A 27,830-nucleotide genomic window follows, 5' to 3' on the forward strand; every position below is an offset into this window, starting at 1 on the left:
TATCAGTTTTGCTGATACTAAGAAGTTTCATTTGTTATGTTTTAATTTTTTTCTGGAAAACACTTCCATTCATATTTATAAGGCATTAACTATATTCATCCAAATGTTTCTGTTATGCGCATCACTTGCCTTTTTAACAAAATGTATTATACTTTATTACTCTGCTGGAACTGACATAATAAAATGTAACAGAGTGGGTGGGTTAATAAACTGAAGCTTATTTTCTGACACATCTGGAGGCTGGGAGGCTGGGATGGTGTACTGGCTAGGTGGTCTCTGGTGAGGATCTCTTCTGGCTTACAGGTGGTCACCTCTCCTAAGCCCTCATATGTGTCTGTCCCTTTGTGTGCACACAATCCTTTTCCTTCGAGGAGGTCACTAATCCTCTTTGATTAGGGCCCCACCCCGAAGACTCCATTTAGTCTCACATACATACAACCATATCCAATTTGCAAAGACACATTACAGCCCATAGGCCAAATCACTGGATTTGCTAGTGTGAAACTGTATTACTATTGTTACTACCCTACCAGTATGGTATGGTTTTGTTGCCATACTATATACAACCCATGTAACCATCTTGCTTTCATTTTTTTCATTTTATTGTTTGGAGAAGAAGATGAATATGAGATCATAAAAATAAGTCAAGGCAATTTGTATCAATCAATATGAAAAGGTAAATAAGCAATCTTTGATCAGAGGCATGCCTTTCTATTTCCCTTGTAAACTATCTGGAAGAAGGAAAGTACTAAATGAAATATTTTAAAATCACTTCAAGTGCATGTTTGGAGAGCATAAAATACTTTTCAGTCAGAGAATCATTGTGTATACTAAAGATACACAGTTCAGTGAGCATTCTGAATATATTGGTTGACCACTTAGTGCTTTTTCTGATTTTGATTAGAGATATTCTTTCACTTAGCATGGAATAGGAGCCTTTAATATATATACCTGAGTGGTATCCTACACAAATGCCTACCTTGCCCAGAGAATGGAGAGAGAGCATGCCTAAATCATACTTGGCTTCCAGAAGAACAGGAATAGATATTGTTCCCAAGCATTTTTTTTTACCATCTAAATCAAGAATATGTATATGGCATATTCATTATAGACTAGATGTTTTCATCACTCATTCCCAAATTCGGGCAGGGTATGAGGGGAAAATTGTGCACATATTCCAGGACTGATTTAAAATACCAATCAAGAATTTTAATACATTTCAGTATGACAAGGAGAATGTGTGCAGAAGATGAGAGAACAAAGAGAGATTACATAGTAGAGACAAATTAGCTTGGTAGCTGATTTCTTAACATTAGTAATAGAGGCCAGAAAGCAGTGGAAAATGAATCTCAGTGTGATGAGCATAAGGAGTTATCCATTTGAAATTCTGCATATGCTGAAACTATTAAGGATGAAAGTTAAATGAAGATACAATTAAGTCAATGAAAACTGGGTGTATTTATACACAACAGATTTCAGGAAGATGTTTCTGAAGAATCCATCTCAGGAGGGAGGAAAGTTAGAACGCAGCTTGTGCTCATCATTGATTATAGCTGCATTCCATGCCGTCACCATAAATACTGAATGAGAAAAGTTTGCAACATTTCTCCTAGAAGAAATACAGCTTGGTTTCTGAGAGCGTCTGGTTAATAATAGTTGCACCAGCCTATCAATATATAACCTTGCTTTATGAGTGTTTCTGTTTAAGGACACTTTACTTAATACATACAGGTGATTCATTAACACTGAACTCAGGGCCAGTAGCACATCACTCATGTCTCAACATATGAGTTTCCTTTGGAAGGCAGACCTCAGCCTTCCTGTACTTAGGAACGAAACACTGGGCAGCAATTCAGCATTATGCCCAGGGTGATTTAAACAATGAAATCACCCAACAAAAAGCACCCAAAGGGGAAAAACATGCCACTAAATGGACCATGAAAAAGACACTTATTTACAGTACAAGGAAGAAAACAAGACACCTAGCATCACTTCGTTCAACCCTGGCTGGGAGCACACATGCTGTGACATTCATGTTTATATATATCCATGAATGTTTATATATCCATGAATGACCATGCAAGTAAGTATTGATTGGGGGAAGGTAACACACTTTTATAAGTTGTCAAATTCACAAATATGGAATCTACGAGTAGGGATAGTTGGCAGAAGAGTTGATAAAAGAGTATTTATTGTTCAAGAAGGTACAGTAAGCACATGGATACATTTCTAACCAAAAACGTATATTTATCTTTAAAAATCTTGAATTAGAAGGAATACAAAGGAGGGAAGGCAAAACTGACTGTAAGTCTGTAGTCCTCACAGGGAAATTACATCAGCTAGAGACATATCATGTCCTTCTTAAAGTGATTAAGCATATCTATTAGTTAGAGTCAGGTTCAAAATGCATCTGAATGTTTCTGTGATTTGCGTGCATTATTTCATGACTTACAAGAAAGATGGAATGAGATAATTGATAAGTTTGAAATAGGAAAATTGAGTAGAAATAGACAATCTCCCCTCACCCCCCAAAATATGTTCTAATAAAACCAACTAAAACCAGCCAGAAAGTAGAAAAAAGATGCAAAAGAATCTGAATACATCAGTAACTAAACTAAATATACACCTAGGTTAAAAAAGAAACCCAGTAAATATTTATGTATAGAGATGTAGTAAGAGTGAAAATAAGTTAAACATAAGCCATGTCAATATTAGTTAGAGGTTTATTATTTGTTATTATGAATACTAATATATGATAGAATTACTTTGAGGGAAGCAAAACATTTCTAATAATAAGTTACCTGTTTATTGACTAGAGATTTAAATCTTTAAGACCTATAACAATTTTGAAGTTATATGGAAATAAAATACAACATTAAGTCTCATAAGGCAACTATGTGTTGTGGTTCATGCCCCTGTATTGTCCCACAGGAAATGGATGCAGGAAGATGGAGAGTTTGAGGTCATTCTAGACCTTGTCCCAAAAACAAAGCAAAAGATGCTGGAGGGGATGTGGCCAAAAGGGAACCCTACTGCATTGTTGGTGGGAGTGTAAACTTGTTCAACCACTTTGGAAAGCAGTATGGAGGTTCCTCAAAAGACTCCATATAGAGCTCCCCTATGACCCAGCAATCCCACTTTGGGGCATTTATGCAAACAATCACAAACAAGACCACACTAAAGCTACCAGCACGACTATGTTTATCGCAGCATTATTTAAGCTAAGATATGGAACCAACCCAGATGCCCTTCAATAGATGAATGAATCAAGAAAATATGGTATATATACACAATGGAATTCTATGCCTCCATCAGAAAGAATGACATCACCCCACTTGTTAGGAAATGGAAAGACTTGGAAAAAATTATATTAAATGAAGTAAGCCAGACCCAAAGAAACATAGGTCTCATGGTTTCCCTTATTTGCAATAACTAGTATATGTCTGGGACAAGCAGAAAAGGTCAAAAGCTATGTACATATGACCAGATAAGATGATGTTAAGTGAAATGAACCCCAAGACAGGGACACAAGTGTTCTTTTTCTTTCTTGCTATTGTTTTTAACATACTTATAATGTACTATGTGAGTTTTTTTGTTTCTTTGGTATGTTCCTTCTTCACAGTATAACCCCTGTTTTCACTGTATTTGATGTCGATGCCCTGCATCTTGTATATATACTTTTCTAATTTGGGGAGGGGAAGGGGCGAAACAAAATGCTTTAAAAAAATGATACAGCTTAACCTACTGTAACAATGAGATGTACAAGACACTATGTTGAAAATGAACTTTACAACTTCTGGGGGGGAGGGAGGGAGGAATTGGGGAGGTGGGAAAGGAAAGGATGGTAGGGGAAAAATAAAGGCTGAGGTAACAATATTTGATAGGAAATGTACTCATTACCTATGTAAGTGTAACCCCTCTGTACACTATTTTTACAATAAAAACATATTTTAAAAAAGCAAAGCAAAGCAAATGAAAAAAATAGCCAGGAGGTGTAGGTCAATTGTTAGAAAAATTGCTTTTCATGCACCAGGTCCTGGACTCAGTTCCTAGCATGGGATAAAACTAAAACAAATAAAAAAATCAAAAGTCCAAGAATGAACTAATAAATTTGCCATTGTTATAGGAGATATTAAACATTTTAATTAGTAAATAAACCAATGATTGATATGTCAGTATGAGCATAGATAATTTCAGCAAACCAATTAGATGAGTAGCTACCGTATCTATGAATACAACCATACAACTACCATTTGGAAAAATAATGATTCTGTTCCAACACACATTGAGGACACAAAATATTGCTAATAATCTAAGTCATAAAGCAAGTCTGAACATCTACCATAGTGCTATTATACAGGCCAATTCAGCCTAACACAAAGAAATTAGGTTAGCATTTGCAGTGAAACAAAATACAAAATAGAACTTATTTGAATATCAATAAAATCACCTCTAAGTAATTCAAGATTCAAAGAAGAAAATACAATGAGAAGCAGATATATTCCCAAGTAAATAATCAAGAACATAGTATAACAAACCCAAAGTGTACAACTAACTATAGCATTATATATTAAATAATACCTTGGAAAAGATGGGACCTCTGTGTGATCTTGATTGCATATTTCTTTTTGTTATTTGCATATATTTAATTTTTTAAATATTCAGAGCGTTGGTGTTACAACCTGTGGCTAGATTTGACTGTCAGGCTGTAGTCTGCTCACATGGTATACTGGGTTTTATTTCTGGCTATCATTTTTATAACATAAAAGGAAAATAACTAAAGATGAACATCTAATTAAAATATCAATGAATGAAAAATAAAAGAAGCAAAAAAACACATTTGAAGGTTTTGTCTTATTTATGTTTCTTACAATTTGTCTTATATTAGTTGTCATTTCGTGAGCATTATTATTCTAAGGTGTTTCCTAAAGAAATTCCCTAAAGCATCAAGCACATGTTTACAGAAATACCCACATTGGGAAGCAGTGGAAAGTTCAGGACTCATCGTATTTAATAGTAGTTAAAGGGTCTATTGGCCCAGACTCTCACTTGACCTGTGAGTCACCTCCCTCCAACATGGGATTTGACCAACTGGGACACATCATTCCAGCTGTGAGCAAAAACACCAACTGGGACATTATCCCAGAAGGAGAAGAGCCCTCCCAGACCTACCAGGACAAAGTTCTTCCTGATGATGAGGGACCTTCCAGTGGCAGTTGGGAAGAACTGCTCAGGTAGGAGGGGATAGTGTCAGATCTTGAATGGAGTTTGCTTTCTACCTGGGCAGGAACTTACATCCTTGCCTTTCTGTACCTGCTATTTCCATTTATAGTGAGTCTAAAGAAAGGGAAAGTTAAATGTTATAATGTTTATTGCAGAAATTTGGATAATATCTCCTCAGTCCTTCAGGACCTACATACTCAGATTAATGCCATATCTGACTCTGTTTCTAGCTCCAATGAGCTCCTTACCTCGTGATTCTCTGTAACTGTTTGAAAACAATATTGTGTTGTTTATCTTTCTGGTACTAATATGTGGGGGAGATATTAATTTTCTGTACTTTATATTGTTTCTGTGGCATATTTCCTCCTTCTTAACCCTTCACTGAAATTCCTTTAAACTCCTCTGTCTGAAATGGGAGTGCCTTCTGAGTGGCTCTCTTTCTTTGATGGATGTGAAAGATAAAGATATTTTCCAGGAAGCCCACCAGCAATGCCCATACCATGGGGTCCATTCTAGCTACTGGCTTGAAGATTTTTATATTTGCAAGTTTCCCTTACCTAAACAACTCAAAACATGCCCTGAGTTCTGTTCCTAGGAATGGGGCTGTAAATCCTGGGTCACTGCCTACTAGTGCTGTAAGGTAACTTGATCACAAGAAACAGAGCAGCCACATTTTGAGAGGTCAAATCGGGAGTCTTTACTGGAAAGGCAGCAACTGCAGGTGGACTCCTTAACACTTAGAACACTGAGCCATGACAGTAGTAAAGTGCAGAAAGAGCAGGAAAGCAATACCAACAATCCAGAAGTGGGATGTCATGGTGACTGGAGGAGAGCCAGGAGCCAGGAGACACAGGAGACACTAGATACGGCATAAAGGTGCCTGAGCTGGTCTAGTGTCAGGGCCAGGGGCAGGGTCACAGGAAACTCCAGACTCTCCCAAATTGAAAACACAGGACTGACAGGTCCAGTAACCTATCATCCAAGTCCCCACCCCTGCCTCTAGGAATTCAGGCACGCCCATCACCTGTGAGGTGGGACTTCCCCTTCCTCCACCATGAAGACAAGATGGCACCAGTTAAATCCATTTCCCTATCCCCCTCGTGGCCTAGATGGTGCCAGTAGGACCTGATGGCCTTATTTCACCAAAGCACAGAAGGAATCACTACATGGCTTCAGCCTCACCCTGATATCTCAGATCTCTTTGACATGCACAGTTCCTGTGCAGGACCCTTGTCCTGATGATCTCCTGTGTGCCCCTCTTCATCTCCAGGCTACAGCCAAGATACCAGGTGGACACAGTTGATCTCTAGGATATTTTGCTTTGTTCCCTCCCTGGGTTTTCCCTTTCATACTTGGCAGTCATCTGTAACACAGCTAGGAGAAATGATTAATGCTTCCCACCAGACTCTTAACCATTGCAATTCAGCTGGAGCTTCTAACTGCTGGGTTTGTACAAAACCTATCTCAGTGTTAGGTCTGCTCCAGAAAAATGGCTCCTTCTCCATTGTTCTTCCTGGCCCCTTCCCTAGAAGTCTACCCCACCCCCCCACCAATTGGTAACCCAGGTAACTGGCACATGGAGGGGGGCGCAGTAGGAGGTCCTCCACTCCTCCACCCCACCATCTTCCTGTAGACCAGTCTCCATCATTAGTTCTGCCCTTGTTTTTCCTCTGGCCCCTTGCAGCCCTTCCCTTGCCCCTTGCCCCTTTCCCCCTTCTCTTCCTTTTCCTTTCCTCTGTACCCCTTGTACCCCTTGTATGCCTCCATTTTGTACAGGCTGGCAGTATACTTTCTCCCCTTTTTGTTGAACCTTACATTGCTCTTAGCCAGTCCACCATGCTCTCCCCTTATCCAGCTGGCCTTAGCCCTATGATGACAATGCCACCCCCTGGCTGCAGTTGTTCTTTGAGGCAGATGGGGGGCCTGGCCCTGCTATTAGGACCTGTAACCATCCTCTTACTCCTCCTTCATAGACCCTGTTTTCTTCACTTTTTTCAGAAATTTGCCTTTAACACATTAACTGCCCTTACAAGAACCATCCCCAGGAGCAAGTCAAGGCCGTCCTATTACTGCAAGCAACCCCAGGTTTCACTTACACCATCTGACCCATGCAGATGTGGACACTAAGACCCCAGCCCCAGAGACCACTCAACACCCCTATGTCAGAAAGAAGTAGCTGGAAAAGATCACGATGTCCCCCTCAACCTTTTATGTCCCTTCAAATGATGGGAAATCTGCTTTGTGCTCATAATTCAACAACGATCCCATGTCATGACCCACTGTCTGGGGAGGGGGAGGGACTTCCTGAAATTAGCCAGCTTATTCTCCAGCCCAGAAAGGGAATCGTAATCTAAATATGAAAGTCCACCCTTGCACGGCTCAGGTGACTGGTACCTGAGTTCCTTAGCCATACCCAACTGAACTGTTAAACTTGGTCTGCACAATAGGTTCCTAGAACCAGGCCATTTTAAGCACACTACCACAAACTCTCAAGATATGTCTGGAAATACTTGGGACTCTGAAGATACCTATGATCTGACCACCCCCTCCTGCCACCCATGAAAAGTCCTTCCCGTGGCCCACCCCCATCCTCCAATTATGCCTCATGTCTTCTGACTTTCCTCAGGCTACTACCATGGGCGACCTCTTCAACGTCCATTAAAGTTGATTTGGTCTGTTGGGGTTGGTGCTTTTGTCTGCTTTCTGTCTTCTCACCTTTTGAATCCATCCTTTTCCCTCATGGTAGTACCTACCTACAAAACTAAGAAGTGGAAGAAATTCTATATCAAGGTATTGGAATATAATTAGGGGTGTGGATACAGGAAAACACATGAAACTTAGGTCATTGATTTAATTCTCTAGGGCACAGTGTTCCTGTAGTAGGGCTGTTGCAGTCTAGCACCTTGAGTAGCTCATGCCTGTAGTCCTGGCTAATCAGGAGGCTGAAATCTGAGGATCATGGTTCTAAGCCAACCCAGGCAGAAAAGTGTGTGAGACTCTTATCTCCAAATAACCAAGCAAGAAGTGGAGGTGTAGCTTGAGTGGGTGGAATGCCAGCTTTGAGGAAAAAAGTCTCCCCAAAACAAAAACACTCAGAGACAGTGCTCAGTACTAGTATGGCACGCGTGTGTGTGCGCGCGCACACACACACACACACACACAGAGTGAGTGTTGTGATCATATTGCTTGGGTTCACATCTCAGCTCTGCCCCTTACAAATCAGCGTACTTTTAGCAAATTATTGAACTTTCTGTGTCTCACTTTCCTTATTGGAAAAGAGAGATAATAATACATCCTATTTCATAAGGAACTATTACATTCAGCTCCTAGAAAACCATTTTGCACATACATAGTAAGGATTCAATACTTATTTACTGTCGTAAGTACACAGACACTCGGTTGTGCATTATAAAGTCTTAAGACATGCTTTACAAACACATATTAGATTACATCAGTGACCTATTTAAAAGCCTTGCACATCTTCCTATTAAGGTTTGTAATGAAATCAAAGTGCTTCCAACTACCTGACTCCTTCCTACGCCTCCAGCCTCCTCTGTGTCCCCTTCTCCCCCTTGGCGCCTCTGAAGGTCAATGCTCGTCTCCCCCAGCCACTGGCATTTCCAGAGGTGCATGCTTCACAGAGCTAACCGTCCTCCCCGGCTTCATTCTACGGAGCCTCACTTTGCCCTTTTTCCTCCTGCTCCACATTTGAAAAAGAAGAAGAAACACCCTCAGCCCTGCATTAAAAATATAAATAAACGCAGCTTGAAGCCTGCAGCTCTCCTAAGCAGAATAAAACACTTTAGTATTTAAAAGTTAATCCACATCTTAATTATGGAGCTTTAAGCTTTTCCTTTAAAAGCAGAAGCAAAGCACATTCATGCTGACAAACCAAGCTGGAGTCTGATGTTACTTGGAATGTCCATTAAGAGCCCTGTAAAAGGAAATCAGAAGCAATGGGGGTAATAACTATAAGGAGGGCAGGAATCCTTGGGCGAGACACCCGGATCCCATGGCCGGTGCTTCTGCCTGGATCTTGGGGTTCTGGATCCCTGGCTTTAGGGGGCAAGAGTAGGACTCTGGAAGGTGAGATGGATGAGCAGCAGCTAGACTCTGCCAAACCTGTTCTGCCAGCAGCGCCTTTTGTCTCTGGCATGCTAGCAAGCTAAGCTGGCTTGCAAAGAGAAGCTCAAGGAAATGTGGGCTCTGATTAAACCATTTATTCTAAATAAAGCCGCTGGTACTCCTTCAAAATTCCAAAGTTGAAGTTCAAGATGGAGAAGAAGCCCAGTTGCTCTCCCTCTCCTCCTCCCCCACCTTGCCACCCTCAAATAATGGCTTGTTGAAAAGACCTATTTTTGGGGGAGTAGATGGGGGTGAGGTTTTGACAGTTCTTCTCAACCCAGCAGGCAGTTTGTTTTTTCCCAGTTCCCAGCCCTTTCCTGGCAGTCTGAACTAAGCCACTGCCACTGCGAGCTCTCTTCTGCTAGTCTTGGCTTGGAAATTCTTTAGGGTCACGAAGGCCTGAGTCTTTGCAGCCTTAACGACAGCAAGATTCTGAAATGAAAAATAATCTGTTTGCTACTTTTTTTTCCCTCCCAGAATATCCCAAGGCTGTTCATTATTTTTCACTTTGTTGATCAATTTTTCATACGTTGCGGATTTAGCAGACTTGTTAATCCATTTTCCTTCAAGAAGCTTGGTCAAGGCCCTTCATTTACATACTGTAATGGAGGCTCTGTCATTTCACTTACACTAATCTGTGTTGTAACCCTATAAAAACATTTGACTGGGCAGAAATGCCTTCTCGAAGGCAGAAAAGCATAAACATGGGGGGATTTCTCCTGGTTTACAGAACGTCAGTTGTTTGATATCTCAATTTCCAGATATTCTGTGATCCTCTTGTTTGACCTATTATAATCAAGTGGATTTCCCATATCACGAGAAGACAAATGGAAGTTCGTTGTCCCTTCCAAAGATTTAAAGAGACAGGGCTGGAGAGATAAAGGGGGAGCAAGAAGCACAGGTTCAGAAATGCTTCATAAGATAGAGAGAAGCAATCTTAGCAATCTCTTAGCAAACCAACTCATTTTGCTAAACAGCCTCATCCAATTAATCATGGACTCAGGACTTTGCTTTTCTAGATGACAAGTTTCTATTTTTGGCTTTCTGTGACTCAACTACTGGTCATAAATGCCCCCAATGGGCTACAAGCAGCTTTAATCGCATCATACGGTGCTTATCAATTAAAACAAGTCAATCAAAGCAATCAAATAATGACTTCCGTCATCTTTTTTGGCACTCCTAGAACTTGTATGTTTTCTGGTGGAGAGTCTAGGCTCAGTGGGTATTGAAATAGATACAAATCTCATATGTCTATGGCAATAGAATAAAGCTCTACGTCTCGGTGTATGGCTAGGGTGGATATTCCAGTTTTCTCACTCAAAATCTACTGTGATCTGCGCTGTTGACCTTGATATTGTATTAAGAGCCTTCACTTTTGTAGCTCTTTCTTGTATAAGTGAAAAGATACAACGGAGGGAAAAGAAATGCTGCTCTTAAATAACCACTCAAACACAAAACCAAAAGACAAAACAAAAACTCCCCAAAGCTGCTAAATTATTAAGCGGTTCACTTTGGGTAGAGAAAGGCATGTTTTATCTTGGGAACTCAGTGCATTTCTGGAGAATGGACAACATTTCGGAGGTGCATAGGGCAGTGTTATTTTGCTGATGGAGAAAATGAGACTCTGTGGGGTCAAGCGATTTGTTTGGGGGTCACACCGGGCTCATTCTGTGTGGGTTCTTTGCTTAGAAGTTGCAGCTGGCAAACAACACAACTCCACAGTTGGGAAGCTATTAAGCAGCCATGGATCAGAATCTGGTCCCTGGGATTTCCTGGACTCACGAAATGTCAGGATGTTAGTTGCATGTTAGGCTGAGTGTTTTGCCTGCTATCATCTTAATGGAGCTTTGGTTAGTGACAGAGGAGAAGCAGAACAATTTTTTCTTTCTTTTTGATCCCCTCCATCTTTATCCTCTTCCATAACAGCTGGGAACTTTGCCCTCCACCCTAAATCCCTGTGTTTTCAAAGCTGCTTACATACATAAGGAGGTTTTTCTTTTTGGTCCAGTTAAAATTTGATATTTAAGATTATTGTCTAAAAGCACTATCAAAGTGCTTTCCTTTAAGTGTTGTCACAAGGACAGACTATTTTTTACCTTTACACATTTCCTTGTTAAAGCAGATATTACTGATAGCTGAAAAAGTCTTATAAGACAACCCAATTATCCCTCCATCCATCCAGGGGTACATTAAAATTCTGATACCAATTCAAAGCTTATCAAGAAGATGTCACAGGCAGGTACTGTGCCATCAATTATGGCAACAGGAGACATCAGCATGTGACTTCAGAGTATGAAGAGCACCATTGTAATAGGATTTCTGTTCATCTTCCCAGCAGACTTGGAAATGGATTTTTATCCCTTCCATTTAGAGATGAAGAAGGTCAGGTCAGAAACTTGGCCTCCCTCATGCAGACAGCAAATAGCAGGAGGTAGAGTGTGGATTTGAACCCCAAGTTTTGGATTTCATATATACTACTGGGGTGGTTAATCTTGATTGTCAACTTGATTGAGTTGAGAGATACCTAGAAGGTTGGTAAGGAACACCTTTGGTCGTTGACCGTTGACCATGAGTGTTTCTCCTGTGTTGATTAACAATGGGGGTGGGGTGAGGTCCCCTACCCTTAAAGAGGTAGAGCCATCAAATAAGCTCAAGTCCTGGATGGAAAACAAGAGAAAACAGGAAGGATGAGCAGCACAGGGGAAGCCTGCTAGCGCCCCTTCAGGGCGGGAGGAGTCTCTGTCCCCTGCAGAGTAACAATGGAGCTATCTCAACCTGAGCAGAAGCCTCTGAATCCACCAGCCAAATCAACTATTCTTCCATTGAAGTTGTTTTTGGTATTTTTCTCTCACAATAACAAAAGGGTAACTAACCCCATTTTTATCATCATTATCACCACAGCAACAATACCAATATGTCCCGGGTACTCGGGCGAATATTTTTCAACTGAAAGGAGAAAAATATATCCTGTTTAGTGAGTGTCAACATGCTTTCAATTGCTCTGCATAACAGTGGAGAACACTGAATTCTACTAACATGGCACAGGACACAGAGGTGGGTAATGATAAAGATTTTTTTCATTTTTATTTATTTTTGATTATCATGGTGAAGATTATCTTGGTGAGTTTGAAGATAAGTATATACCGGGTTATCAAATATGATGTCATACACATAAACATTGCTTCTAGATATTTTAACTCTGGGACTCACATTCTCATTGGGACTTTTTTTTTCATGCATGGTTAGTACTCTACTGTTTGAGCCTCTCCTATATTTCTGGCTTTTTGCTGGTTGATTGGAGACAAGAGACTCTTGGATCTGTCTGCTAGGGCATCTCTGAACCTTGGTTCTCAGATCTCAGGCTCCTGAGTGGCCAGGACTATAAGATGAGCCACCAGTGCCAAGCTATTTCTCTTCTCTTTTGTATTTTTGGTGAGAACCTAAGATCTATCCTTCACAAACTTTTAAGCAAACAACACATTCTGTATTAGCACTATATAGTATCTAGAGGACTTATTCATCTTTCATAACTGATATGATGCACCTTTGATATATATCTTCTTGTACTCCTCTGACCCCCCTTCCCCACCCCCACCCCCCCACGCATGCACACACACACAAACACACACACACACACACACACACACACACACCATTTTCTTGTTCAAGGTCACTACCCTTCTCTGCTTCTATGAGTTTGATTGTTTTAGGTTCCTATAAGTAGAATCTGTTAGAAGTGTATTCTGTAGGTTAAGTAGACTCTTACATTGAATAGAATATTTAGAATAGAAATATATATATATATATTTCTATAAGTAGATTTTATAAGTAGAATCTATTATATTTGTTCTTTAGTGTCTAGCTTATTTCACCTGAGCAATGAATATTCTCAAAGCTCATCCACATTGTAGATGTCAGGATGCCTTTTTGATACCTACATAATATTCTATCATGAAACTGTTCATTTCCTGATTGATTCGTAGGTCTTTAAACAATATTTCTACTACTGTAAATAATGTCTTGGTCCTGTAAGTGCAAGTATCTTTTTGAGATCTTAGTTATTAATCTTTTGGTTATGTAACTGAGACTAGAATTGTTAAATCCTATTATAGACCTATTGTTATTGCATTCAGCTTCTCTCCTCTCAAAGACTTACCTCCTGGGACTAACCTGATACCATAATTCTTCCAGTCACCATCCCCACGTAGATTGGAATGCTAAGCATGTGACCTTGAACTCAGTGATGGGGTAAGAAATGTTCTCATGAACTTTTCTGCCTGGATTCACATCACACCATGATCCTTCTGATCTCTTTCTCCCAAGTCCCTGGGATTCTATGTGTAAGCCATTCGCAACTGGCTTATTTTTAGTTTCTGAGGAATTTCCTTACTGTTTTCCATGGTGGCTTTAGCAGTTTTAATTTTCCCACAAGTGTCCAGGGACACTTGTTACCTTTATTAGTAATAATATTATTATTATTTAAACAAGAGCCATACTAACTGGTATGAAGTGCTAATCATGTTTTGATTTGAATTTCCCTGGTGAATATGATGATTGGTCAGTTTTTCATACAACTGTTAGCTGTGTTTATGTCGTCCTTAAATAAAGGCCTACTTGGGTTGTATGACTATTTTAAATTGACTTTGCTTATTTTTATTTTACTATTGAAACCTTTCCTTATGTATCTTGTCTACAGAGGACTTATATATCTAATGCATCATATGTATATTCATTTCATATATATATGTGTACATATGATATACATCAAATATATCACATATATAATGTATGTATTTTCTCCCACTCTAGGTTGCCTTTTTATTTTGTTGATTGTTTCCCTTGCTGCACACACTTTTTTTTTTTTTTTGGTTTAGAGTAACTTCATTGTCTATTTCTGCTTCTGTTGGTTGGGCTGTTTGTGTCCTATCTAAAATAAAAATATTGCCAAAGCCTTGGCCAAGATGTTTCCCTGTGTTTCTTTCTAAGGATTTCATAGTTTCATGTCTTAGGTTAAGCCTTTTATCCATTTAGAGCTGATTTTTGTGTCTCCTGTTAAAATAGAATTTCAGTTTCATTATTTTGAAGGTGTGGATCCAACTTCCCTAATAGCCTTTATTGAAGAGAGTGTCGTTTTGCGGCCACCATATATTCTTGTCCCATTTCTCAGAGGTTAATCTACTATGAATATGCCATTTATTTCTGGGTTCCCTATTTTCTCATCTTGGTTGAGATGCCCTGTTCTAGTGGCGGTGAGGTTAACTTTGGGAGTTTGATTTAAAATGAGGATGTGTGATTGGACTTTGTTTACATAGGGGAAGGTGAGAGGCATCCTGTGGTTGTCTATTCATTTTAATGTTTTTGTTATTTATGGAAGAAGTGCCATTAGAATATTGATAGAGATTGTTTTTAATCCACATATAGTTTGGGGCAGTGTGGATTTTGTGGCAATATTAATTTTTCAGTCTATAAGCACAGATTACTTGTTCTTTTGCTTTTATCTTCTTCCAATTTTTTGCCTATATGTTTTATAGTTTCCAGTACACATATCTTTTAGCCCTTCGGTTAAAAACATACCGAAACATTTTATTTATTTATTTTTTGATGCTATTATAAAGGAGATTGTTTTCTTGATGTCTTTTGTGGGGGAGGGGCGGTGTTGAGGAGCAGTTCATGGCTAATGTAAAGAAATCCCTGACACAACAAGCTTACCTATGCATAAGGAATTACGGTATATATTTTCTAGTTGTGATTCCTAACAAGCCATCGAAGGCCCCAGAACAGTGTAAGCTGTAGAGAAAATGGCTCTCTGAGCTACTTAGAGAAAAAAAGAATGCTGCTAGCTCTGTTTTTCCTCATCTATGCTGAAAATCACATTTAACTACAGAACTCTGCTCTATAGGCAGCAATCAGCACTAAAATATCAAGGGATAGGAACTTCCCTGTTGAAGATTTTTATTTTGACTTTAAGGAAGGCAGCTGTAATAAAATTCCAAGTGCTAGAAGTAGAATAAAGAAAAGGCAAGCTCATGATGTGATTTCTGATATAATTTAGACCATGCTTTGGAGTGAGAAGGAGAGAATGAATTTTGCACTTACGACTTATGAGGAATGCGGGAAATCTCATGGTTATTCCTACGAGTAGTTAGAAACAAGGTCGTTTTCATAAGTACTTCATAAAAATGGTGAAACAAAGGAGTAGAGGTAAAGTAAGAGCTCGTAAAATCTATGGGAAATAGATGCAACTGTTTTAAACAAAATTCTAGAAAATAAAAGCATCCATATAAAAAAGGTATTATATAGTCCAATGGGACTTACCACAAGAATACAAAGTTTGTTAACATCAACAAATAGATGAATGTAGTTGTTTTATACCAGTAAATGTTAAAAATAAACCCACCTCAGTAGGTGTAGACAAAGATCTTTGATACAATCCATCATCTTTCATGATTAACAAAAATACTGAAGAAGGTAGAAAGTAGAAGGAAAATTCATTTACCTTAAAAGAGCCTCTACAAAGAAAAATCTATATTTAAGGTGATGCTTGATGAAAGACTATTTTCTCTTAAAATCAGAAACAAAACAAGGGTATTATCTTTTGTAATGTTTATTTAGCCTTGAATTGAAGGCTCTAGGTAGGGAAATAAAAAAAAAAGAAAGAACGTAAAGGCGTCGAAAATAAAACAACTATCTTAAGTTATATGACTTTCAGGTGACATGATCATGTGTACAGCAGTTTACTGAGAAGATATTGAAACTGAGAAAGGCCAGCAAAACTTCAGGGCTTAAGATAAAAAGTGCACACCGGTCATGGATATTTGTACGTACCACAGAATACTGAACAATCTGAAAATAAAATGGTTTCATTTGTCTTAATGTCATAGTAATATAATGATGAATAAATTTAACTCAAGTATGTGATACTAAGGCAGCAAACAGTTACAGAAACAGAAAGATAAGCCGGGCTCAGGCCTGTAATTCTAGCTACCCAGGAAGCTGAAATCTGAGGATCTCGGTTCAAAGCCAGCCCAGGTAGGAAAGTCTGTGGGACTCTTATCTCCAATAAACCACTAGAAAACTGGGAGTGGCACTATGGCTCAAGGGGTAGAGTGCTCGCCTTGAGCTGAAGAGTGCAGGGACAGAGCCCAAGCCCAGAGGTCAAGCCCCATGACCACCACCAACAACAACAAAAAAGAGGAAGATAGATTTTGCATTGGTTAATGCAAAGATAATATTGTTAATATGAAAATATTGCTTATAGTGGGATGAATTTGTGGTTTCCCTCAAAAAATAGGTCAATTTCTTAGTTCAGAGGAACATTGTTCTTTTACAAATGTAATGAGGAGAATGATCTTGAGATAGAGATTGTCCTAAACTGGCTATGAATCCGGTGATGTGTGTGTGTGTGTGTGTGTGTGTGTGTGTGTGTGTGTGTTCTGGGCAAGTATTCTGCCACTAAGCTACAAATTTAGTGGTTTCTTTATGTCATCTATCTATCATCCATCTATCTGTCTGCCTGTCTAATTTTTTGCCTTATTTTGCTCTTATTGCAGCTTGAACTCAAGGCCTGCATGCTGTTCCTGAGCTGTATTGTTCAAGCTTTTTGATGATTAATTTGAGATAAGAGTCTCAGGGCTTCTCCTGCCGGGGCTGCCTTCAAACTATGATCCTCAGATCTCAGCCTCCTGAGTTGCTAGGTGTAAGCCACCAGCAGGCTTACTCTCCGTTGTGACAAGTTGTTCTTCAAGGAGGGAAGCAGAAGGAGACTTGAAAATATCAGCAAACAAAACCACACTTTGATAGAAAAAGAAGCTAGGCAGCCCTATGTGCATAGTGGCTAAAAGCTGAGGAGAGATAGAAAACCCACTCTCTGCAGAAGCTCTAGAGGGTGTCTGGTGGTTATGACACCTTAGTTTTTTTAAAATTCTGGACTTGGGAACTCTGAGAGAACAAATTATTTTATTTTATTTTTTAAATAGCTTCAGCTACCATGTTTGTGGTAATTTGTTATGGTAGACACAGGAAATGAATATGAAACCTCATATGAAAATGCAAGGAACCTGGAATAACTAGAATGATTGAGGGAATGAACAGAGTTGGAGCACGCTTACTCCTTAGCATGGAAAACAATGATAATCAAGACAGAGGGGTTTGGGCATAAGGGCAGGCATATAGATGAAGAGGATGGAATTGGAAGCAAAAACAAAACACATTCTGCCATCTTTCTGTAGAAATGGACCTTCTAGCCTTTTGCTTAGATTACTTGATGGTTTCTACCCAATCTACTGGGCCACTCCTGCCTTTTCTGAGCCATCTACTTTTCTTCCTGTACCTCCTGACAGAGTGATTCGTGTTATGCACATTAGTTACCTGTGCACAATTAAAGAAATGACAAAGGGTTTATAATACTACAGAACTAATCATTAAGCCTATTCAAAAGGGTGTTTGTTTCAATAACTAGCCAGGTCATACCAGAGAAGGAGCTATAGGTTGGACAATCTCTGATCTGCCATGTAATCACCTTTCAGCCACCAAGTATAATATAAATCATCTCCGTTCTTAAATTCCTCCCCATTTAAGAACAACTTCTTTAGGTGTGTGCTCATTGATATTTCCTCCCATTTGCTCACTACAGCCCCCTATACACTATTATTTCTTCAATATTGCTTGTTTCATATTGATGAAACATTCATCAATGATTAGATGAGAAATTTCCTTAAAGTGTTGAAAATCATTTGAAAAATAGATGGTTGTATTTCTAGTTAATTATCCACAAATAAAACAAAACAAGACAGAATTAAGTGCATTAGGGCAAGCTAACATTGTATTGATGATTGCATGTCTCTTTGGTGTTGGGTAAGGGAATTCTGTATACAGAGTGGTGCTGGCTATGGTTGTTGGTGGAGACAAGCCTTTCCTCTGTATGTCATGTTCCCTTGTATTTTTCTATGTGGGTTTACTGGAGAAAAGAGTAAGTTAGAATTTGGATTGTCTAGCTATCCCTATTAAAACAGATTATTGTATAAGAGAATGCTCATGAGTGCGGAGATTAGGAATTGGTTCAGAAAAGAACATGATTTCTCTAACTCAACCTACTCTACTTCCCCATCTATGTTCACAGAGGGAGAGGGAGAATTTGAGAAAGCACTGTGCCATTTAAATGCTGCCAAATATTCTGGGCTACATTTGGATACACAAACAAGCCTGGATTTTCACTAAGATGATAAGTCTTAGGCTAAGACAAAGACAAGTCCTTAAGGTGTTGACAGCTACAAGAATAAGAATGAGCAGCAGTGAGCTTTCTTCTCATTCTGAAGCATCTGGGTCCTTCCTTGATGTGGCAAAGAACAGCATAGAAAGGAAGTTGAGTTTCACCATCTTAGTTCTTAGGCTAAATTGGTAAAGAAATACCAACCTATTTTCCAGGAGATTTAACTAAGCTCAGTGAAAAGCAATGATTTCTTGGGTAGATGGCTCAGTGTTGTGAGTTCCCATGCCAGAAAGCCTGCATAGGACGCCATACAGATGGTCTTGTTATTACAAGCACTACCATTGTGTCAGCTTCAGATGTGAGAAGTAATTTCTAATGAGTTTAAGGGAACTATAAGAGGACTCAAAGATAACCTAGCTGCACTAGTTTTGGGCAGATGTTTGTTCTAAAAAAACTATGTTTTAAGTTAGCATACATTTATCATGTGAGTGAGTTTCATTTTGAAGTGTTCATATATTCACCCAGTATACATTACACAAATTCACCCCCTCTATCAGATTCCCACTTCCTCTGCCTTTTCCTTTCTTTTACAAATAGCATTTGGCAAGTGTCATCATGAAGTCTTCATATATGCCTTTCTCTCTGTATATGTGAGTATATTAAATGTGTGTTATATTAAACATATAATACATATGCACATATATACATACACATATATGTGACATTCTTCACACACCTCTTCATACATCAATGTCCCATCCTTTTCTCTTCTGCTCTGACTAGGCCCTCCTAGGCAGTCCATCTTTTACATTTATGTCCCATTATTAGAACGATTACTATCATAATAATAATTTTAGATGTTATGGTCCACAAATGAGTGAGAATATGTGATACTTGGTATTTTTTTTGGCTTTAGCTTATCTCACTTAATATGAGGACCACCAGTTTCATCCATCTTCCTGAAAGTGACATAGCTATTTTTCTTAAAATTATTATTCAAGAATGAATAGCAAGATCCATTTTCATGAGTTCTACTCTGATTGCAAGATACTTGGTGATGGTCACAGAATTCAAGGAGGAGAAGGAAAGCACAATAAAACTGGTTTGATACAAATCGTTTAAATGGGGATACAGGTGGATTCATTGCAACTATGAGACGTACAAGTCGTTATGTTGAAAAAGAACTTTACAACTTTGGTGGGGGGGTGGAGGAGTGGGTGGGGGGTAGGAGGAGGATGAGATGGGAAGGGGAAACAAAGGAGGAGGCTACAATGCTTGATAAGAAATGTACTCATTATCTTGCTCATGCAATTATAACCTTTCTGTACAGTATTTTTACAAAAAAAAAAAACTGGTTTGATAAAGGAAACAGGAGAAAATTTCTCCCCCCACCTTTTTTTTGTTGGTCGTGGGGCTTGAACTCTAGGCCTGGAGCTGGACCTCAGTTCTTCAGCTCAAGGCTAGTGCACTACCACTTCAGCCACAGTGCCACTTCCAGTTTTCTGGTGGTTATTTGAAGATAAGAATCTCACAAACTTTCCTGCCCAGGCTGGCTTTGAACTGTGATCCTCAGATCTCAGCTTCCTCAGTAGCTAAGATTACAAGTGTGAACCATCAGCTCCCAGCACAAATTTCTTTTTTTAATTTTAAAAATTTTATTGTAATGGTGACAAACAGGGGTTACAGAGACAAGAGTCAGATAATGAGCACATTTCCTTTAGAACAGTGTCACCCCTCCCTCATTCTCTCCCAGTTTTTTCGCTCTTGACTTCCCTCACCTCAAAGTTGTATAGCTCATTTCCAGCACAGTGTCTAGTAGGTTTCACTGTTGAATTGGTTCACCCTTTGCCCACTGTTTCTGTGTTTTCCCTTCCCCGCAAATCAGATAAACTTACAAGGCAAAGGGTACAGAAGTCAAAAGCAGCGGCAGAAGAAATAAACCAAAGAAGAAAGGAAAGAAAAAAAAAAGAATCTCAAGCACGACAACCAAAAAACCTCTTGTTTCCATTTCTTGGTGTTCATTTCAATCAGCATCATTTTATTTGATCATATGCACATAGCTATTGAGCCCTGTGATCCTCTCCTAAGAATAAGCAAGCAGAGTAAATTTCAGGGTGTTTCTGCTTTAAGAGAGTGATGTGAAATTATATTTTATGAGATGTTGCTAAAGAGGATTTGACAACAACAACAACAAAAATAAGCCAAGGACCAAAGAGATCAAACTCATAGAGGGAAGAAAAAGACATTGGAATGAGTAAGAATGTTATCTGCACAGAATGAATTACTAAATTAATCAGTGCATTAAAGAACAAAAGCAAACACAAAAGAGAGATGTAGGTTGTAAGCTTGTGAATTGTCCACTGACCCCCACTGCCCCCAGAACAGGACAGAGGTGTTTTCTCTAAGGGAAGATGAAGGATGGCTTGTGACCTGGGAGCATGTGGTGAATATAATTTCTGAATGGAGAATTTGTGACATCACCTCTGCGGTTGCAGGGCCAGCAGCAGAGATCTGGGAGAGGATCCTTTCTCAGGGTAAAAATCTGAAGAGATAACATCATGTACATCTCATTGTTGCAATGGGTCCACCTGTATCCCTATTTAAACAATTGTTTTTTCCCTTTCCTCTCCACAAATTATACCAACATCAAATACAGTGAAAGCAGGGGTTATACTGTGGGGGAGGGACATACAAAGCAACAAAGAAATAATCTTATAAATGCGTTATAAACAAATGCATGAAAGAAAAAAAACATTTGAATACATATCTTAGGGTTCATTTCACCTAACATCAACTTATCTGACTTTTTCTAAAGCTGTGGTTTTTAAGAATCTCACAATTTATGTCACTAATGTTTTGTCTAGACTGGTTGTTGATTTTTCTGGATCTGTAAGTCCCCAAGAGCTGGGATTATAAACGTCAGCCATTATGCCCAGACAAGAGTCACTTTGTCTTTAGTCTACTTTGTGTAGATTTGTAACTACCTAATGGAAACATTGAATGCCAGATGATGAGCTCATACATGTTACAGATTTCTTGTAACAGATTTCATGCAACTAATTTATTGAATTTATTTCTTCATCTAAGTGTTCTGAAATAGAACCCACTATAACAAATAGGTATAAAAGCCATAATATAACATATACTTATTGTGCACTTATTTTATGGGAAGCTCCTTGGAAAAGGCAATTTATATGATCTGAAGAGCAATCAGAGTAGATGAAGTCCTTTGTAAATCAGGTTTTCTATGTTACCTTATTTCATCACTATAAAAATTCTGTGAAATGTATAAAAACTGCTATCCTCTTTTCTATCTGGGGAAACACAATTGTGACCTATCCTATCGTTAGTTATTTTATTGAAAGCCTTATATTTGAAAAGTGATGCAGTTGGAATTAAAATTGAGATTCATCTGCTAACAAAGTGGCATTTTCATCCATTTTGCTAGATAATGTAAATGAACAAAATACTTTAACATGCTCTAATTTTATAAGACTCAGAGTTAGATGGTAGGATCTTTCTCTGTGTCTCTCTGTCTCTGTCTCTTTCTCTCTCCAAATACACAGATACACAGATTATACCCATATATCCACATATAGAAATTACTTAAAACTACTTTCTCATCTCTCAAGTTTCTTGTGGTTTTATAATATATTGCAATTTATGTTTAACTTATGGAACTGCACATGATTATTAATGATTATCAATGATTCTCTTATAATCCCAGTGTATGAGAATGCAGTAATTACTATTCCAGTGGCAAATACAGTAGCAATTTCTTCCCAAATTTTCTAAAAACATTACAAGATAAGAGTTCACAGTGTCTTTCTCTATATGTCTGGAAGTCTTGGGCTATAGCCTTGGGCTTTCTTTTTTTAATTTTTTTTTATTGTGAAAATATCGTACAGAGGGGTTACAATTACATGGGCAAGGTAATGAATACTTTTATCAAGCATTGTTGCCTCCTCCTTTGTTTTTCCCCTACTGTCCCTGCCCTCCCATCTCCACAACTACACTCCCTTTCCCCGCTGGGTCCTCTGTCCCCCCCCACTTTTGTCTACATATACATCCACATGTATTTCTGATAATATACTTATTAGAAAAACAATTATGAACATTGCCATCAGTCTAACCCATAATGATGGCATACTGGCTTGTAGAAAGTATTTATTCTTGATTCAGAATCATTCAAGAAAGAGGGATAATGGCTAATGTCAATATTTCTCTCTCTCTCTCTCTCTCTCTCTCTATATATATATATATATATAATTATAATCTCATTTCCTGAAACATCTTATGGAGGGTCAGAGATACTCTTGTGTCTGAATTAGTCAACTATATATTCACTATAACATGAGGAAATTAACATGAAGAGAAGAAGATTATTTGGTTCACAGTTGTAGATGCTTCGTCACTAGATGAGGTTCTTTGGGCCTCTGTTGGGGCCACATCCTGGTGGGAGCTTGTATGGACCAAGATACTTATTTCACAAGCAAGGAAGATGTCAGGATCCCACTCCCCCACATGAGGACTCCACCTCCCCTCCCATTGTCTAATAGCTTCACCATTAGGATGGCATTAGAATGGCACCAACAGTGCCATTCTGAGGATCAAGCCCTAAAGCATGCAGACATTTGGGGTGACATTCAACATCCAAACTCAGGACAATTAGATTTATTTTGCCTTTTATCCCTTATGCTCTCCTCATATCAAATACATCGGAAGCATCCAATGGTTAAGCCTTTTGCATTCAGGTAGCTGGGCCCTCTTGCTGTTTTGACGATAACCCGATTGGGTTCTCCATATTTCCATGGGCATTTCACTTGCAAGTGGTGTCAAGGGATTTGTCATGAATGTGCCTTTCCCCAAATTGCACAGAGCACTTCTCACAGAAAAAAACAACTATGTGTGTGGAAACTCATTGACTTTTTGTAAAATGATCATTACAAAGCAAACATGAGTTTCTTTCCAACACAACACAGTGGAATCATTCTATAACAATCAGTCTTAACTAGCATTGCATCTGAAAATAATCGTTAACTAATTCTAGGAGAAATGACACACTGGGTTTTGTTCCACCTGGCATTTTGCATAGCTCACACGCATTGGTATGATGCATATTACCACGCAGTTCAACCTCAACTGTGCATAAATCAGATTTCTTTTCCAGTGTGATCTGGCAAGGTCGAATTTGGTATGTAATGTTTGTTTCTGCTATTCATGAGACACAACATCTGCTGCTCTCTAAATTGTTTAATACAGCCCTCTGCGTTGACTATAAAGGTAATGGTATTCGTGCAAGTCAAATACCATTTTTGAAAACAGCCATCTCTCCATACAAAGTGGGCTCTGGAGAGATAAAGCTTTCAGGGTCCTGCGCCCTAGTGCTTTCAGTGATGATATACTTGTGGTAGGTAGACTTCTGTGGTTTGTCTGTCTGGCATTCACTTTCTACTCTTCTATTCCATTTATTCCCCATTTAGAATTACTCTGCTTTGATTGGATTTCAAGTCCCACCTTAGAACCATTTTTCAGGGGCTGTTATCCCTGAGGAATTTCCTTAAGTGGTTTGAAAGTAGAAACTTCTCATTCTTGTGGAGCATTCCCAAGCTGGGTTCTGCCATGGCATGGTTAGAACCATCATGGTAGTCAGGGATGGCACACATTTCCTGTGGGATGATGATAATCATTCATGCTGGGTCAACGAAGACAGCTCTCCTGGGGGAAAGAAACGATCTGAGGGTCTGTTGCCTGAAAATGTGGATGAATACATTTAAGTCTATACAAAACCATGTCAGATGTATGAAGCCATTTTCACATCCGTTCCAAGATGGCAGCTGCTGTTCATCAGTCTCTGGTCTTTCTGCCATGTGGTTTCCTTATCTCAGCAAATCGGGTGAGAAAAGTAGGGCTGTTAGTGGATTTAAAAAATACATTTTCACATTATCTAATGTGGCATCTGATCACTTACAGTATTTATAGGATTATAATGCATAGTAAAAAACTTTCTGGAATACTAGCAAATGACCTTAACTGTGGCTCCTGATACATTTGGGTAAAATTAGTTATGATATTCTTGGAAATAGGAAGATAGTTTGGAAACCTGGAGCCCAGTCTTTTGTTTACACAGAGAGAAATTTATGATGAGACTGGGAGCTTGGATTAGAGCAGAGGGACAGGTGTGGAATCATTTCACATCCATTTAGTTTGATATTAATTGACATTTTGAATCTTTGTTCCAGATGGCTTCTGAAACAATAGAGTTTAGTGAGAATTTAATTTTATCAAGTATTAAAAAAGAGCAGACAGCCAGAATTTGAGACTCATTATATCATTCATTAGTTGGGTAAACCAGTCCAAAATGGTTTGCCCTTTAGAGACTAATCTTACCTACAAAATGAGAAGCTACAAACAGATCATCTTTAATATTTCTTGCAACAGAGCTATTCTTAATTCTATGAGTGAAAACTGAAGCCTACTTATAAATCATTGTTTATAAATTATGAGTAAGGAAAAATTGGGTGATTTTTTGTTTTTATGAGGATGTTTTGAACCACCAATATTGTCAAGCAGATTTAAAGACTAATAATGAAGATCTTTTTAGCTCTTGTTGAATATTAGACCTATTTGATACACTGTTAATGTATCTAACATTAATCCATTAACACAGTTAATCTCACAACAAACCTGTTGTGAGGCTGGCAACTAGTACTTTGTTCCTCTACATAGTAAAAAAGTATTAAAAGAAAAAACAGTACTGAGACTCTTTCATTCTTCCATGACAGGAGAAAACATCCTTTTGCTTTGTTCTGCTGGCCCTCATTCAGCTAGGGATGGAAACAAAACCAGCAAACAAAAAAGTGATAATATTGGGTGATATTGGAAAGGTCATTTCTTCCAGACAAGATGGTTGAGGTAGTTCATGTCACCAGTACCATCTTCTCTACACCTACAAGAATGAAATAATAATGAAGACAAAGATAAAGAAGCGCAAGGTGAAAACAAGTATCTCACCAGCCAAGAATGGGATCAAGTTAAAAAGTTCTAAGTCAACAGCAACCTTCCTAAGATGAACTCTAAAGAAGGTGAGCTGGTAACCAGCTATGTAGGGTAAATGACATTAAAAAGGTATTTTTTGTGAGGCTACAGACTATAATTAGGCTTGATGAAACCCAGGAAATGGGCAAGACCCTATAGAAGTGGGAAATAAAAAAAATTCACTAGCATAGGCTATAGTTTAAAGAATTAGCATATTCATTGTACAAAGAGTTTTCATTGTGCTATGTCCATACATGAGCATAATATAATTTAGTCAAATTCATTCCCTTTACTACACTTTCTCAATTCTCCTCTTTTAAAATGAATTTTAATAGTTTTGGGGACTTAAGGGTATAAGAAGGCACAGAATCTAGGGAAATGGCGGCCAGCTTTCTGTCAATCCAAGTAGGAATGTGATATTTCAGATACTATTTTGAAACAGAACATCTGGAATTCCATGGTAAGTTAAAAATCATACAATACACTTATAAGGCCATGTAAGCAGAGGTAAAGAAAGAGGTGCAGCGAAACTAAAAAAAAATATGCATCTAAGAATTATGGAAGCACAAAAATTAAACATAAAGCTATGTTTCCAAAATGTAGTTTTATTTTTAAATGTAGCTATCTATAGAACTGTCTATAGGCAGACAGAGAGATTTTTATGTCAACAGAGTTGATATGACAATAGCACTTCCTGAAGTGTAGAGAGCAGAACAAAACAAATAAATTCTTTTGAAGTAAAATAAAGCAAATAGAATAGTTTTTAACTCTGGGAAACCAATCTTTTATACTATAACTAATCACTGTACAATTACCAGTAGATGGAATTAATAATAGTACATTGTTAAAATTTAAAAGTCTAACAAATGATATTAAATCCTATGTCACTAGAGGACAGATTGTAGCAATAGAGATTCGAAAATGTCAGTAGAACTTAGGAAAAGAGGCAATCATGTCAGCTTTAAAAATGCAGTTATTCACTGTTGAAACAACTTTAGAACTGAATCCTGTCAATAAGTGGAAACAAGGATAAATGAATAAACAAATCATGTAAATGCTACCAACAGTCAGCTCTTGTGAATATCTTACATCTGAACAGAGTCTACTGTTGTCAGAATGAACTAATAATTATTAATAAAGACCTAAGCCATTATAGACTTACATGCACTTACAAGCCTTAAAATATATAAAACAAACCATGTATATCATGAGAAATGGTGACATTCATTCTGCCATATATGAATAAATGTCATAAATATTAGACAGCAATTATGCTTCTTAGAAGTACTGGGAAAGCAAACGAACAGAATAAAGAAGAGCAAACGGGTCCAACACAAACAGTTCTGTTCCTTAATGAACAAATGACAGAGCAAAGCCAAGGAAAATGAATTTGCTCACATGTTTTGGATGCAGTGGTTTGGAAAGATTAGAGTTCCTTAAAAATAATAGCATAGCTCAAAATGTAAGGCAAAGAAAAATAAGTGTAACCTTCTTGAATCATTCAAAGGGACAAATGAAGTGCTGTAAAAAAAATCAGAGGGGACAAAAACCCAAATTAATAACTCACCTTTCTTACAACAGATAGCAGTATAGTGAGAAAAGAAATAATTTTCCTCTTATAGCGATAGTTTCTAGGTATAGAAAGACAGTCATCACCATAAAAAGGGGTGCTTACATGAGCAGGAATTCCACAAATAAGAGGAAAAATGGTTATTGCCCATGATAACTTCTCTGGGAATATGAAGAATAGAAAGTAAACCAGTAACCAGTGGTATAGAACCACAAATAAATAGTATCAAAAATACCATTAATTAATGAATTAATTAAATACCATTAAATAAGTTCTGCTAGAGAAATGGGAAACCTGATAATGCTAGTTAAAGTGTGAAGAATGAGAAACTATCCAACATAGCTTCTGGCCCTATGAATAGGTATACAACATCTGCAGAGCAGCTTTTAGGAGAGTTGAATCTTTACATATCCCAAATCCTCCCAATTCCCCTTTCTAGAGAAAGAATAACACTGTTATAAGGAGAAAGAACCAGAGTGGTTGTGGTAGCTATAGCCTCAATCAGGAAGAGTAGTATCTGAAGCTAGAGAGGTGAATCATTGCTTTCCAAACTTAATGCCCCATGGATTGATAGCGTTGGATGTTGACATGCAGATTCTGATTCTGGCCTGGGATGAGTTTTGATTTTGTGCGTGTGTGTGTGTGTGTGTGTGTGTGTGTGTGTGT

This window comes from Dipodomys ordii, unplaced genomic scaffold (assembly GCF_000151885.1).
Source record: "Dipodomys ordii isolate 6190 unplaced genomic scaffold, Dord_2.0 Scaffold30, whole genome shotgun sequence".
NCBI lineage: Eukaryota > Metazoa > Chordata > Mammalia > Rodentia > Heteromyidae > Dipodomys > Dipodomys ordii.